The sequence below is a fragment of the Ictidomys tridecemlineatus genome, chromosome 6 (assembly GCF_052094955.1).
Source record: "Ictidomys tridecemlineatus isolate mIctTri1 chromosome 6, mIctTri1.hap1, whole genome shotgun sequence".
Classification (NCBI taxonomy): Eukaryota; Metazoa; Chordata; class Mammalia; order Rodentia; family Sciuridae; genus Ictidomys; species Ictidomys tridecemlineatus.
The window spans coordinates 98,446,506-98,461,176 of record NC_135482.1 but is presented as its reverse complement, the minus strand read 5'-3'; the positions used below and the strand labels follow the sequence as shown (position 1 = coordinate 98,461,176).

The window sequence follows — 14,671 nt, the reverse complement described above, 5'->3', positions numbered from 1 at the left end:
GAACTAGGAGAAAAGGAATTTGACAGTCTTTTTAAATAATCCTGGACATATGCCTCGTTGATGTCGCAAGGTTAAAGGCTACAAGAGCTAGAAAACTGAAGATGTCATCTGCTTACAGAAATGCTGGAAGACTAGGACGTGATTATTAATGGCCATCTTCTGTTATTGTGTGTTAAGTTTTTCATCTGTGCATCAAATCACAAAGAATAAATAGAGCTTTTTCCTTTATCCATTCCTTGGGCACAGCAAGTCCTGAGCACCTTGCTCTAGAATGTTGCATCATCTTGATGTTCCAATCAAACATCAAAATAAAAAATATTATGAGGAACTCCCCAGCCACTTTCCTCAAAAAAAAAAAAAAAAAAAATTCCCGAGGAAGAGAAATAATAAGTGAAAGCTAATGAAAACAAAGATAGTGGTGGAGAAGTGTTGCAGGGTGGGAGCCACAAGGATGGAAGAGAAAATAAAATTTCTATATCTCATTGCTTTGCCTACGAAAGCTCCAACCAATCATTAGAGAGGTCTCACCAACTCCTGAAATTGTTTTTTTTAATCTCCAAATTATACTATTATAATAACTATATTTCTATTCACTCATCAAATATTTATTAGGCAAGACTAAGATTGATACACATACTTTTGGAACATATCAATGAACAATGTGGTCAATGTTTTAAATTTTACAGGACAGTGATGAAGACCATAGATACAGTTCATGTTGAATTAGAACAGAGCTTAAAAATAAAAAAAAAATCTGTGGCAAGGAGCTTAGAGCATATTGTGGGAAGACTTAAGCAATGAAGGAAAGTAATCAGGTTTGGTAGTTTGAGTGAATGACTAAAAGCAGTGAGACTTCCATTGAAGGCTTGTGTAATTATTTAGATATGTTACGATATTTTCCTGAAAGAAGAAAAGTCAATGTTACATGGTGAATTATTGGATGTTTAGGATGGAAAGGGACAAAAGAAATCAAGAATAATTTCTAGATCTTTATTTTACTTGGTTGGGTATATTGTGATGATTTTTTGTTGTTGTTGATAGGAGGGACAGCAGGGAGGTTTTTGGGTGTGTGTCTGAAATCATGAGTATTGTTTGAACATGATATGCCTGTGGATGTTTCACTGAGTAGGACCTGACAGGCTAAAACTCAGGAAAGAGATCATTGCTGGAGATAACAAATCTGGTAATAATCTTTATATTGGGAGGATTTTATCTATGGGATGGATAAAATTCCCCACATAGAATACATAGAACAAGAACAGGACTTAGAATAGGATTCTTTTTTTATATTTTAAGTTTCAGATTGACAAATACCTTTATTTTATTGATTTATTTTTATGTGGTGCTGAGGATCGAACCCAGTGCCTCACACGTTTGAGGCAAGCGCTTTACCACTGAGCCACAATCCCAGCCCCTAGAATAGTGTTCTTAAGAAAAAAAAATATTTAAAAAAACGTAGAAGAAGCCAGAATAATAGAAGAAAAAATTCAGGACAATGTGGTATACTAAAAGTTAAAAGGAAAACAAGCATGAAAATTTTGAGAGTTATAAAGATATTTAAAAATTGTAACACTGTAAGATTTTTTGTATTTCCTTTTTTGAGCCATCCATTTACCTGCATTGGAGTTAGAGAAGATAATGCTATGTGTATCTTGATTATAGGATTACCTTGTAGACTCAAGGGAAGCAAGAAGTGTTTGCCTCCCTCTGCCCCATAATAATATTTCCATTATAATAATTGCTAAAATCCTCAAAGGCTGATAAGGGGAATGATTACAAGTCTACAATATACCAACATCTCCAGAAAACAGATATGTTATTTTCACAAAAAGGAGAGCCACTATAATTTTGATGAAGACTCTACAGCTTTAGAACACTTATTTTATCACACAGATTCTCTAGTTAAGAGGAAGGGAAAAAGTGGAAGAAAGAAGGAGAGATAAATAATAAGAAGGATGGTAGAGCCAGAGACAGGAAATGCAGAATAATTTCCATCTCTTGTAATTCCCTGCTTAAGCTTCGACTTCTCACAGAGGTCCTACATCCCTATTTAAAGCTATCACTAGCCCTCCTCCTCATTTCCTATCTTTCTCCACTATTTCCTAGAGCACCAATCCCTTTTCATATGTAATTTAGTTTCCTTTTGTTTTTAATCTTTCTCTTCTATCTAGAATACCAGCCTGGTCTGTTTTATTTCCTACTGGGCCATATTGTAGTTGCTTAATAAATAATTGTTATATAAATGTAGAATTGACTGACTTGAAAAAGAAAGAATTGGTTTTAGAGATTGAAGACAAAGTAAGGACTATTGGATTTGATGCCATAAAATCAATTTTAGAAAGTGTTCTTTTTCCATAAAAATTAACAGTGGCCTAATTAACTATTTGCTTTCTTGCATATCACAAATTCCAATCTTGTATTTGAACACTAGCCAAATAAATTACACAAGGATACATTTAACTGCATTTTAGCCAAGTACTAACTTCTGAGGGACATTTTGCCTAGTTAAATGTCAACCACCTTGAAGGGCGGGAACTTTAGTAATTCAACATGACCAGTTTTTCTTGGTCATGAACTCATCTAGGCTATCTCATTAACCCTTGTTATTAGTTTTTACTTAAAAACTAACCAGAATACACTAAATAAAAAACATAATAAATATTTCTCAAGTCATAATTCATTTAGTAAATTAGTCATAACTCTTTTAAGTTATAACTCATTTAGTAAAAGTGAATTCAATAATTTAGGAAATTTTATTGATTTCTAAAAATGTTTAAGAAATAAAATATATGGTAAAAGTTAGTGTCTGATGATTAAAGTCTTATGTCTTTATTGCTATACCAAAAGAATTCAGGCCCTTTGTCCAGTGAAAATAGTAACATTTATTTCCTTGCAAAATTTCTTCCTATGAGAATTTTAATGTATCTATCATTTTTTTTTAAGAACACATGAGTGACATCTTATAAGACTGTCCACAGCACAGGGTCAGTTACAGAAGAATAAAACAAACCAAATTAAATCCAAGTCCAGAATTTATTTTTTAAACTATTTTTTCCCCTGACTTGTAAGACAAATTAGGCAAATTAACTCACTGAATATTTGAAATGAAATGAAATGAAAATAAATTAGCCTCAGGCTAGCATCATTCTGAATGGAGAAAAATTGAAGGCATTCCCTCTAAAATCTGGAACAAGACAGGGATGCCCTCTCTGTTCAACATAGTTCTCGAAACACTGGCCAGAGCAATTAGACAGACAAAAGAAATTAAAGGCATAAAAATAGGAAAAGAAGAACTTAAATTATCACTATTTGCAGATGACATGATTCTATACCTAGCAGACCCAAAAGGGTCTACAAAGAAACTATTAGAGCTAATAAATGAATTCAGCAAAGTGGCAGGATATAAAATCAACACGCATAAATCAAAGGCATTCCTGTATATCAGGGACAAATCCTCTGAAATGGAAATGAGGTCAACCACTCCATTCACAATATCCTCAAAAATAATAAAATACTTGGGAATCAACCTAACAAAAGAGGTGAAAGACTTATACAATGAAAACTACAGAACCCTAAAAAGAGAAATTGAAGAAGATCTTAGAAGATGGAAAAATATACCCTGTTCATGGATAGGCAGAACTAACATCATCAAAATGGCGATATTACCAAAAGTTCTCTATAGGTTTAATGCAATGCCAATCAAAATCCCAAGGGCATTTCTTGTAGAAATAGAGAAAGCAATCATGAAATTCATATGGAAAAATAAAAGACCCAGAATAGCAAAAACAATGCTAAGCAGGAAGTGTGAATCAGGTGGTATAGTGATACCAGACTTCAAACTATACTACAGAGCAATAGTAACAAAAACAGCATGGTACTGGTACCAAAACAGGTGGGTGGACCAATGGTACAGAATAGAGGACACAGAAACCAATCCACAAAACTACAACTATCTTATATTTGATAAAGGGGCTAAAAGCATGCAATGGAGGAAGGATAGCATCTTCAACAAATGGTGTTGGAAAACTGGAAATCCATATGCAACAAAATGAAACTGAATCCCTTTCTCTCGCCATGCACAAAAGTTAACTCAAAATGGATCAAGGAGCTTGATATCAAATCAGAGACACGGCATCTGATAGAAGAAAAAGTTGACTACGACCTACATAATGTGGGGTCAGGCTCCAAATTCCTCAATAGGACACCCATAGCACAAGAGTTAATATCTAGAATCAACAAATGGGACTTACTCAAATTAAAACGTTTTTTCTCAGCAAAAGAAACAATTAGAGAGGTAAATAGGGAGCCTACATCATGGGAACAAATCTTTACTTCTCACACTTCAGATAGAGCCCTAATATCCAGAGTATATAAAGAACTCAAAAAATTAGACAATAAGATAACAAATAACCCAATCAACAAATGGGCCAAGGACCTGAACAGACACTTCTCAGAGGAGGATATACAATCAATCAACAAGTACATGAAAAAATGCTCACCATCTCTAGCAGTCAGAGAAATGCAAATCAAAACCACCCTAAGATACCATCTCACTCCAGTAAGATTGGCAGCCATTATGAAGTCAAACAACAACAAGTGCTGGTGAGGACGTGGGGAAAAGGGTACACTTGTACATTGTTGGTGGGACTGCAAATTGGTGCAGCCAATTTGGAAAGCAGTATGGAGATTTCTTGGAAAGCTGGGAATGGAACCACCATTTGACCCAGCTATTCCCCTTCTCGGTCTATTCCCTAAAGACCTAAAAAGAGCATGCTACAGGGACACTGCTACATCGATGTTCATAGCAGCACAATTCACAATAGCAAGACTGTGGAAGCAACCTAGATGCCCTTCAATAGATGAATGGATAAAAAAAAATGTGGCATTTATACACAATGGAGTATTACTCTGCATTAAAAAATGACAAAATCATAGAATTTGGAGGGAAATGGATGGCATTAGAGCAGATTATGCTAAGTGAAGCTAGCCAATCCCTAAAAAACAAATGCCAAATGTCTTCTTTGATATAAGGAGAGTAATTAAGAACAGAGTAGGGAAGAAGAGCATGAGAAGAAGACTAACATTAAACAGGGATGAGAGGTGAGAGGGAAAGGGAGAGAGAAGGGAAATTGCATGGAAATGGAAGGAGACCCTCAGGGTTATACAAAATTACATACAAGAGGAAGTGAGGGGAAAGGGAAAAATAATACAAGGGGGAGAAATGAATTACAGTAGAGGGGGTAGAGAGAGAAGAGGTGAGGGGAGGGGAGGGGAGGGGGGATAGTAGAGGATAGGAAAGGCAGCAGAATACAACAGACACTAGTATGGCAATATGTAAATCAATGGAAGTGTAACTGATGTGATTCTGCAATCTGTATACGGGGTAAAAATGGGAGTTCATAACCCACTTGAATCAAAGTGTGAAATATGATATATCAAGAACTATGTAATGTTTTGAACAACCAACAATAAAAAAGAAAAAAAAAAAAGATCTGGACGGTGACTGTGAGCCCTGAGCAAAAGGACCGCACCTTCCTGGTGATCGTGCATGGCTTTGGGGGTGGTGTGGGCCTCTGGATCCTCAACATGGATTCACTGAGTGCCCGCCGCACACTGCACACCTTTGATCTGCTTGGCTTTGGGTGAAGCTCAAGGCCAACATTCCCAAGAGATCCGGAGGGGGCCGAGGATGAGTTTGTGACCTCAATAGAGACATGGAGGGAGACCATGGGGATCCCCAGCATGATCCTCCTAGGGCACAGTTTGGGAGGATTCCTGGCCACCTCTTACTCTATCAAGTACCCTGAAAGAGTTAAATACCTTATCCTGGTGGACCCTTGAGGCTTTCCCCTCCCAACTGACCCGGGTGAGATCCGTGCACCTCCCACCTGGGTCAAGGCTATGGCTTCTGTCCTGGGGCGTTCCAATCCCCTGGCTATTCTTCGAGTAGCTGAGCCCTGGGAGCCTGGCCTGGTACAGCGATTTTGGCCAGACTTCAAGCGTAAATTTGCAGACTTCTTTGAAGATGATACTATATCAGAGTATATCTACCACTGCAATGCACAGAATCCCAGTGGTGAAACAGCATTCAAAGCCATGACAGAGTCCTTTGGCTGGGCCCGGCGCCCCATGTTGGAGGGAATTCACTTAATTCGAAAAGATGTACCCATCACCATGATCTATGGGGCCAACACCTGGATAGATACTAGCATGGCAAAAAAAGTGAAGATGCAGCGGCCAGATTCCTATGTCCGAGACATGGAGATTGAGAGTGCATCGCATCATGTCTATGCTGACCAGCCGCACATCTTTAATGCTGTAATGGAAGAGATCTGTGACTCAGTGGATTGAGCTGCTCTTGCTAGAGGAAGAGGAGAAAGGGAGAGAGTTGTTCTCACCTCCCTGTCTGCTTAGTCACCCCTCTGTTCTTTCCTCACCAACTAACATGTGCCAGCCAGGCAGAGTCTTAGGCTGTCCCCAAGATAGGACCACCGTGAAAAAGAGCACTTCTGATCCCATGCTAAGGGCTGGAGGCAGAAGCCTCAAGAGGCCTTTAGCTCTCCCGCTCTGGGGAAGAATATGAAGGGTTGCCCAGTGCCACTCCAGTCTCTCCATGCCAAGTGTCACCCAGATGAAAGTTGTAAAGGAATTGCACCAATCCACGTTGCCTCTCTAAGTGGCCTTTCATTCCTCTGAGTAGAGGAGATCTCCCAACGGCCTTTCCTAGCTCTGGAGTGTTTATGGGGGTAGGTTCCATGCAAGAACATCTTCCCTCTCCATCACCTCCTCACTCCTATCCCATGCGAATTCCATCTAGGTTCTGGTTAGGATCAGGTCCCACTTCACCACCAAGAGCAGGTCCTAAAGCTTTGTTCACTTCCAGGAACTCAGAAGTCATATCCAAAGCCCTCAATGGCAGATGAGGAAAGAGACCAGGGCAGGACATGGTGACACGGCCCTGAGTGATAATAGTTCTGGCAGAGTGAAGACTAGAATGCAGTGCACAGTGCATACTGCAGATTCATGGCAGACACCAAGGGGCTGGTCACCGACTGACTTCAAGCCTATCCTTATCCCATATTCTAGCCCCATTATGCAGACATGCTGCTGTCTTGCCCTATGCCTATCCTGGCTGCCTAAACTAGGGACACTCAAGTACTTCCTTCCTCCCTATGAGAGACTTCTGAATCTCCCTTTGTGCCTTGGGCATGAAGCCCCATGTGTAGTATAGAGCAAAGGTGGCTCCTAGTGGAGAGAGGGAGGAAAACCCTTCACCCCAGGGCCACGTCTGGATTCGCCATGCCCACCACTTTTCACAGCATTTTCTATCTGCCCCCAGAGCTGAGGACCACTCAGTGCCCCTGCTCATGATCCACTGGGGAGCCTCAGGTCAGCAGGTCCCTGCCCTTATCATCCACAGGATGGTTCTTACTGCCTGACCCTCTGTCCCTACCAGCTGTCCCCATGGACTCCAGCTCATCCAGCAAAGAACCTGTCAGCTCTCTCCCAGGGGCTCATTCCATGTGCTGCTCTGAGAAGCAGGCTGGGCCTGGCCCCAGAAGCAGGGCAGCTCCTGTCTGCTCCTTCACTTTTGTAAAGCCAACCCTTTTACCAGAATAGTATTAACTCCTGGTGCTGTGTACTACTGGTCCAGCTGCCTTGGGCTCCTTTTCTATATTAATAAAGAAATAAGTAAAAACTAAAAAAAAATTTTTTCCCCCACATTTTGTTGTTGAATTACACTTGTACATAGTAATGGGATTTGTTGTTACATAGTCATACATGCACATAATATAACAAGATAATTTAATTGGCCAATATCACTCCCCAGAATGCCCCTTCCCTGCCTGCCTCCCACTCCTTGGTCCCTTTTCTCTACTAATCCTCCTTTGATTTTCATGAGATCCGCAGTCACCTTTCTTTTTCTTTTTCCTCTCTAGCTTCTGCATATGAGAGAAAACAGATGACACTTAATTTTCTGAGTTTGTCTTATTTCACTTAATATAGTGCTCTCAAGTTTTATCCATCTTCCTGCAAGTTACATAATTTAATTTTTCTCTAAGTTACCTAGGGCCTCGCTAACTAAGTTGCTGAGGCTGGTCTTGAACTTGCAATCTTCTTGCCTCGGTCTCCTGAGTTGCTGGAATTACACGTGTGCATTACTGTGCCTGGCTTATTATTTTTATTCTTGATGACTGCCGTTCTGAGTGGTGCAAGATGAAAACTCAGTGTAGTTTTGATTTGCTTAACTGCTATTGATGTTGAACATTTTTTCATATATTTGTTGGTTATTTGTGTTTCTCCTTTGAGAAGTGTCTGTTTAATTAATTTGTCTATTTATTAACTGGATTATTTGATTTTTTTGGTGACAAATTTTTTGAGTTCTTTATATATATTCTAGATATTAATCCTCTGTCAGAAGAGTAGCTCACAAGGATTTTCTCCCATTCTGTATATTGGCTCTTCACATACCAAATTGTTTCTTTTGCTGTGCAGACGTTTTTAATTTGATGCCACTGCATTTATTAACTCTTGGCATTATTTCCTAAGCTTTAGGGTCCTATTGACAAAGTTTTTGTCTGTGCTTATATGCTGGAATGAGTTTCTGGTCTAATTTCTAGGTCTTTGATACATTTTGAGTTGATTTTTGTGCAGGGTGAGATAAGAGTCTAATGTCATACTTCTACATCTGGACAACCAGTTTTCTTAGCAAATTTACTTTTTAGATGTTGCACTGTCCCAATGCATCTTAACTGCTCAGAAATCATATGAACCACTTGACCACCACCAGCCTCTGTCTCCTCCATGTAATGAGTGGTTGGACTTGCAGCCCTGCTTTTTTGTTTTTAAATGCAGTTCAGGTTGTTTGTCACATGTGCTATTTTGCTTTAGGATCTATACCTGTAAATGGTTCATCTGGTAAAATAATATAAGGATTCCACAGCATACTTATTGCAAAACATAACTTTTGCTTTATTCCTGCAGGTAGTTTCTTTATAGTTTTCTGAAGTTCTTTGAATCAAATGCATTTGTTATTTGACTTATTACTTTCACGTCACTTGCATTCATTCTTTCATAGATCCATAAATTTCAAAACATTGTACTTTAATATCTGACCATAGTGGGTTTATCTGAGGATAGTAACCTATACACTTAATCAAGTCATCATCTTCAGTTGCTTCTGAAGTATGATCTCTTAGAAACACCTGGCCTGAGTTGGCTAAATATTACAAACAGGAATATTAATAATTGGGCTTTTTTTTTTTTTTTTGCCTGCATCTTTTGGATTCAACAGCCCAAAGAGTTCTTCCTCTTTTTTTTCTCCCACACAGAAAGAGCTGTATTTACTTGACAGTTTCTTTACTTTTCTTAGATTAAAAAAATATTTCTTGTCATTATATTCTTTATGCAAATTGCTCAGCATGATGATTGGTTTCTCCTCACAACACTGGCAACTCATTAGCTCTTTGATCTTTAGTCTTTCAGCTTTGATATTTTCATCTTCATCCATATTATTTGGTGGTTCTGGAAACTTCTTGGTTTTGAACTTTGTTCAAAAGGTCCTGAGAAAGGGATCTGTTCTATTGATTTGCCCCTGTGCTTTTTCTCATAGTACTGTAAGAGGAAAATCCACAATACCTACTGCAGGTAAGATGTTATATCAGTCCCTAAAAGCCTATCCTATTGTATACATTGTCATTTTTTTGTATTTTCCTTCCAGAAACCTTTATGAAAGAAATCAGTCAAGCTGGGCACAGTGGCACATGCCTTTAGTAATCCCAGCAGCTTGGGAGGCTGAGGCAGGAGGATCACGAGTTCAAAACCAGCCTCAGCAAAAGTGAAGTGCTAAGCAACTCAGTGAGACCTTGTTTCTAAAAAAATTTTTTTTTATTTTATACAAAATAGGACAGGGGGTGAGGCTCAGTGGCCAAGTGCCTCTGAGTTCAATCCCCAGTACCCCCTACATCCCCACCAAAAAAAAAAAAAAAAGAAAAAAAAAAAAGAAGTCAGTGAAACTAGAACTGTATAGACTGGAATAGCTACGCAAAAGGTATGATGAAAAATGGCTGTAACTGTGTATCGCATAGAGAAAGTTATTTTAGTGATTATAATACAAGCCAATGCTGTCACAGAATAGATAAGTAACAAATTTCTTTGGTATTTCAAGTTTTCTAAAAGGTGAATGAAGTAATATAAGTGAACAGAATAACTGATGGAACATAACCAATAGGGCAAAAAGCCACAACAAGGAATTTTACAGCATTACAATATAATCCATAGTGCAATGCAAACAAACTTCTTAGCATCAAAATAAGAACAATAAACAAATCAGGGGTATTAACAATAGCTTGTCCAATTCAGTATATGCATGGTAAAAGACCTGAAAATTTGAGTATAAGCTTTGATCTTATGATTCACTGCATTTTACACACACATACATATACATATATGTGTTTATACACATACACACACATATATGTAGTTGGACACAATACCTTCATTTTATTTATTTATCTTTATATGGTGCTGAGGATTAAATCCAGTGCCTTGTACTTGCTAGGCGAGCGCTCTATCATTGAGCCACAACCCCAGCCTGTCACTGCATTTTTCACAGCAATATAAGGTAGAATTGCAGTAAATAATGCCAAGCACAGTTGCTTGAAAATACAGCTCAGTTTTAAACATGATGTCAGTAATTTGTTGAAATATTAGGATACTCCAGATATGGATGGTTTCAGTCACATTTAAATGAGAGAGATAATAGTTATAAATGATGTTCATCAATACAGGTAAAAAATAAACCATAGTGCTATTTAAAACAGCTGAAAAACAGTCATTTCTGAATGTACCACATTGAAGTCTGCGCTAGAGGGCGCAGCAGATACACAGTCACTGTAATGAAACATTGTCACTGTTCCGTTGAGATGTGTGAAAAAGTTAATAAGATCACTGATAATGGAATCAGTAGAATTTTGAAGAACTAGACTTGTTTTGTATTTATGAAGTTTATCTCCAGGTTTTAGAAAATATAAGTTTGGAAAAGTTTGGTGGGAACCACAACATTTTTTTTAAAAACATTTGTTTTTTTTCGTTGTAGGTGGAGACAATACCTTTATTTTTATTTTTATGTGGTGCTGAGAATCTAACCCAGTGCCTTATGCATGCTAGGTGTGCACTCAACCTCTGAGCGCTTGGAGGTTGAGCACTGCCAGACATTTTTCATTAATTTTAATTCTTTTAAAACTGTGTGTGCTGTCATTATTTCTGAAACATACTAAGGTTATACAGCCAAGGAATAGGAAAACATAATATTCAGTTAAATATTATCATTTAATAATTCATTTTTTTTCAGTTTTAATTATGGTTATTGGTCACCCATCATCAGTTTTGCCTGGTTATGAGTAGTAAGGTTGAAGGAAAACAAAGGGATTGCACTGATGTTGTACCGTCACTCTGTGGCCCTCACATCCATGGATGCCTGGTAGTATCATTGATTGATGCATCATGTCACTCAATTTTTAGTTGTAGCAAAATTGTTGTAAATTGTTGGTAGTATCCAAAATCTCTTTTGTAGTTTAAAATAGCAGCTCTTGGTTAGCTTTTTCTAAAATAATAATCTTCATTATAAATAATATCAAACAAATGTAAATGAATGAGAAATAAGAATGACAAATTCCCAAGTTTTTTGAGGGTCAGGAGGGAAGGGGTATGAAAAATGCATTCTTTAGTCTATCCACAATGAAATTTTGTGTCATTTTCATAGGTTCAGGAAATGATAAAGTAGCAAGAAATCTTACAGATTTTCTATTAGTTGTGAGTCTTCCTTGATACTTCCCTACTTTAGAAAATAAAAGGCTATTTCATCCAATTTTTACTCTCTGCATCACATAGCAAAAAACTGATAGAACAATTTCTGGATTACTTTTATATGCATGTCAAATATATTGGCAGCTTCATAATTATTTAGGATCAAATTTCTCCCCCTTGTACCACTAAACACACTAAACACTAATTGTGCAATTTATAAAGTATAAGAACACAAATAACTGAATTTCTTGATCATTCATAACACTTGCAATTGGACATATATCTTGCCAGTACAATTTTTACAGTTTTGGACATTAAAAATTTAATTATGAACTGTGAATAAAGTTGAATAAATATATTTGTTTTGTAAGTGAAAAACAACTTTTAAAGTCTAAAAGTTTAATGAGATAATATATACATGTAAATATATAGTATAAGTTAAATTTACATTATATATACATTTGTATATATTTAATAATGTTTGAATATATTTAAAATTTTATATAATATATAATTTTAAATTAATATAAATACATTTAAATATATATTATATATAATATCATTTAAATTAATTATAATTTACTTTATCAAATGTTCTTCATACTAAAATTTAACATGCTTAAATCTCTTGTGTTTACTTTAAGACTTTCTTGTCAGTTAAAAAATATTAAAGAATACATAGATAGCATTTATGCCAATTGAAGTAAGTAAAATTTTCTTTGATTATTCTTAACATGAATCTATACTTCTGTAAATGCAATGAAAATTAAACAATAATGTTTTATAATTGGAGGCCATTTTATGGTGGGAACCACAACATTTTTAAGAGTGATGTACCAAAAACATAAAAATCTGAACTTCAGGAAAAAAAAAAAGAAAAAAAAAAAAGAAAGTAGGAACAACACTGATTTAGTGTCGTGTTTCAAGATAAGGAAATGAAGCTTTGCTATTGTAGACACCTATTGTTTCCAAAGGCTTATGGTGCTCATTAGGGAAGCTTTGGTTTTGGAAAGAGTAAGTAAGCTCTGTTCCATTGTCATCAAAAAATTCAAATTCATTTCTTCCTCTGGAGGGTAGTTTTAGTGAAATTGTTGTAATTATGTTATAAATTGTGTAAATACACTGTAATCTGCTTGATCAATTTCTGCTTCATCTTCTAGCTTTCAGAATATATCTTCCAAAGTTGTCTAGAAACATTGTAAGGAGTAACACCCAAATTTGAATAAATGTCTAGAGTAGGAAACAAACCTGAAAATTTGTCCATGTCTTTCAAAGGCAAGCAATATACCAGCTGTTGTTCATTCTGTTGTAGGAAAGTAGCTTCAGGTATATGTTATTTAACCCCTGAAGAAAGAGATCATAAGACACATAATCCGTCTATGTGCATGACCATGTGCTAGCTGCTCCTGCATTTACTTAAAAAAAAATTGAAGAACCATTACATCACAATATTCCTTGTGATATGACAGTTTTCCTATTAGAAGGATGTCAGTTTCATCCATGAAGTGAATATTAAACACTGTCACCGAATTGGCTTCTCTGTATTTTAAAAGATTCTAAATAATATGATAAGAACAGGGGTTCATTCCAGCTGTTGGTTCATCTAGCAGTGACTACTTTTTTTTCTGGTACAATATTAATTGCCAAAAATATCCAAAAGGTGAAAATGCTAGCCAGCTCTTGGATGCTTATAAATAGAAGTTAGTAGAATCAAATCAGGAAAAAAAAAAAAGAGTTTCATAGGACATGAAGTCTTTCAAAACCGCATCATCAGGAATGATGACACTCTTTTCATGATATTGCTTGTAATATTAGTCATTGGAGCATACTCAAGAATTAGGTTAGAAAAAAATAGATTTGTTCATAGGATTAGGTTCTGTATCAGGTGCTTCTTCACAATTCTTATCTGGATGCATTATGCTAGTTAATTTAACCAAAATAAAGCCCATGTGCTCTTTTGTGGAGATCTGGTGAGTGACAGAGGTCTGAAGTGTGTCTGAGAGCTGGGTTCCCAGAGCATGCCTGGGCATAGGCAGGTGGGCAGCATGCCCAGGAGGTGCATGCGTGGTGCTAAACTTCTGAGTTGGATAATATAAACTTAGTTTCATTAGCATAAAGACACTGCTTTTATAAATCTCCTTACCTTTATGTTATTATGTTTTGAATCAGTTATTGTATTTTGTATTCTATTATTTTTATACATTGTGTACCCATTAACATAAATTTATGATTTTCATTTTTTACATTTGCCCTTCAAATTATACAGGAAGGAAAATGATTATAAACCAAAACTAAAATAATATTGGCCTTTATAGTTTTCTGTATAATTTTACTTATTCATATGGCTTCAAATTACTATTTGAAGGTATGAAGACACGAATTGATGTGAACATACTTTATATACAACCAGAGATGAAAAATTGTGCTGAACATGTGTAATAAGAATTGAAATGCATTCTGTTGTCATTTAAAAAAATTAATAAAAAATAAAAAATATTACTATTTGAAGTACCCTTTCATTTCAGCCTGAAGGACTCCTTTTAGCATTTCTTATAGGGCAGAATACTGGAAGCCGCAGGGGAGCAGTGGAGCAGCTGAGCATCATTGTGGCTGCTCAGATGGACTGCAGCATGAGTGGCAAGCATAGCCCATGGCCAGAGGAACCTGCCATGCAGGTGTGGCAGGTCTGAGGCATGGCGGTGGGGCTAGTGCCTATGTGAGCCAGGGCAAGCAGATCTGTCACCCCATAACAGCCCAGCTTGCACCCAATGAAGATGCCTACTGGGAAAGCACATTCTGTGCAGGCTGCAGCTTCAGACACACCTTTGAGCATGCACAATTCAATGACTTCAATCTCCCGCAT

The 14,671-nt window shown here is 36.9% G+C and overlaps 2 pseudogenes; one reads left to right on the top strand and one right to left on the bottom strand.

Annotated features, from left to right (window-relative positions):
* The first annotated feature begins 60 nt into the window (after window positions 1-60).
* On the top strand, window positions 61-6,662 carry LOC101961216 ((Lyso)-N-acylphosphatidylethanolamine lipase pseudogene; annotated as a pseudogene).
* A 2,013-nt stretch (window positions 6,663-8,675) lies between these two features.
* On the bottom strand, window positions 8,676-14,671 carry LOC106145436 (cholesterol transporter ABCA5-like; annotated as a pseudogene).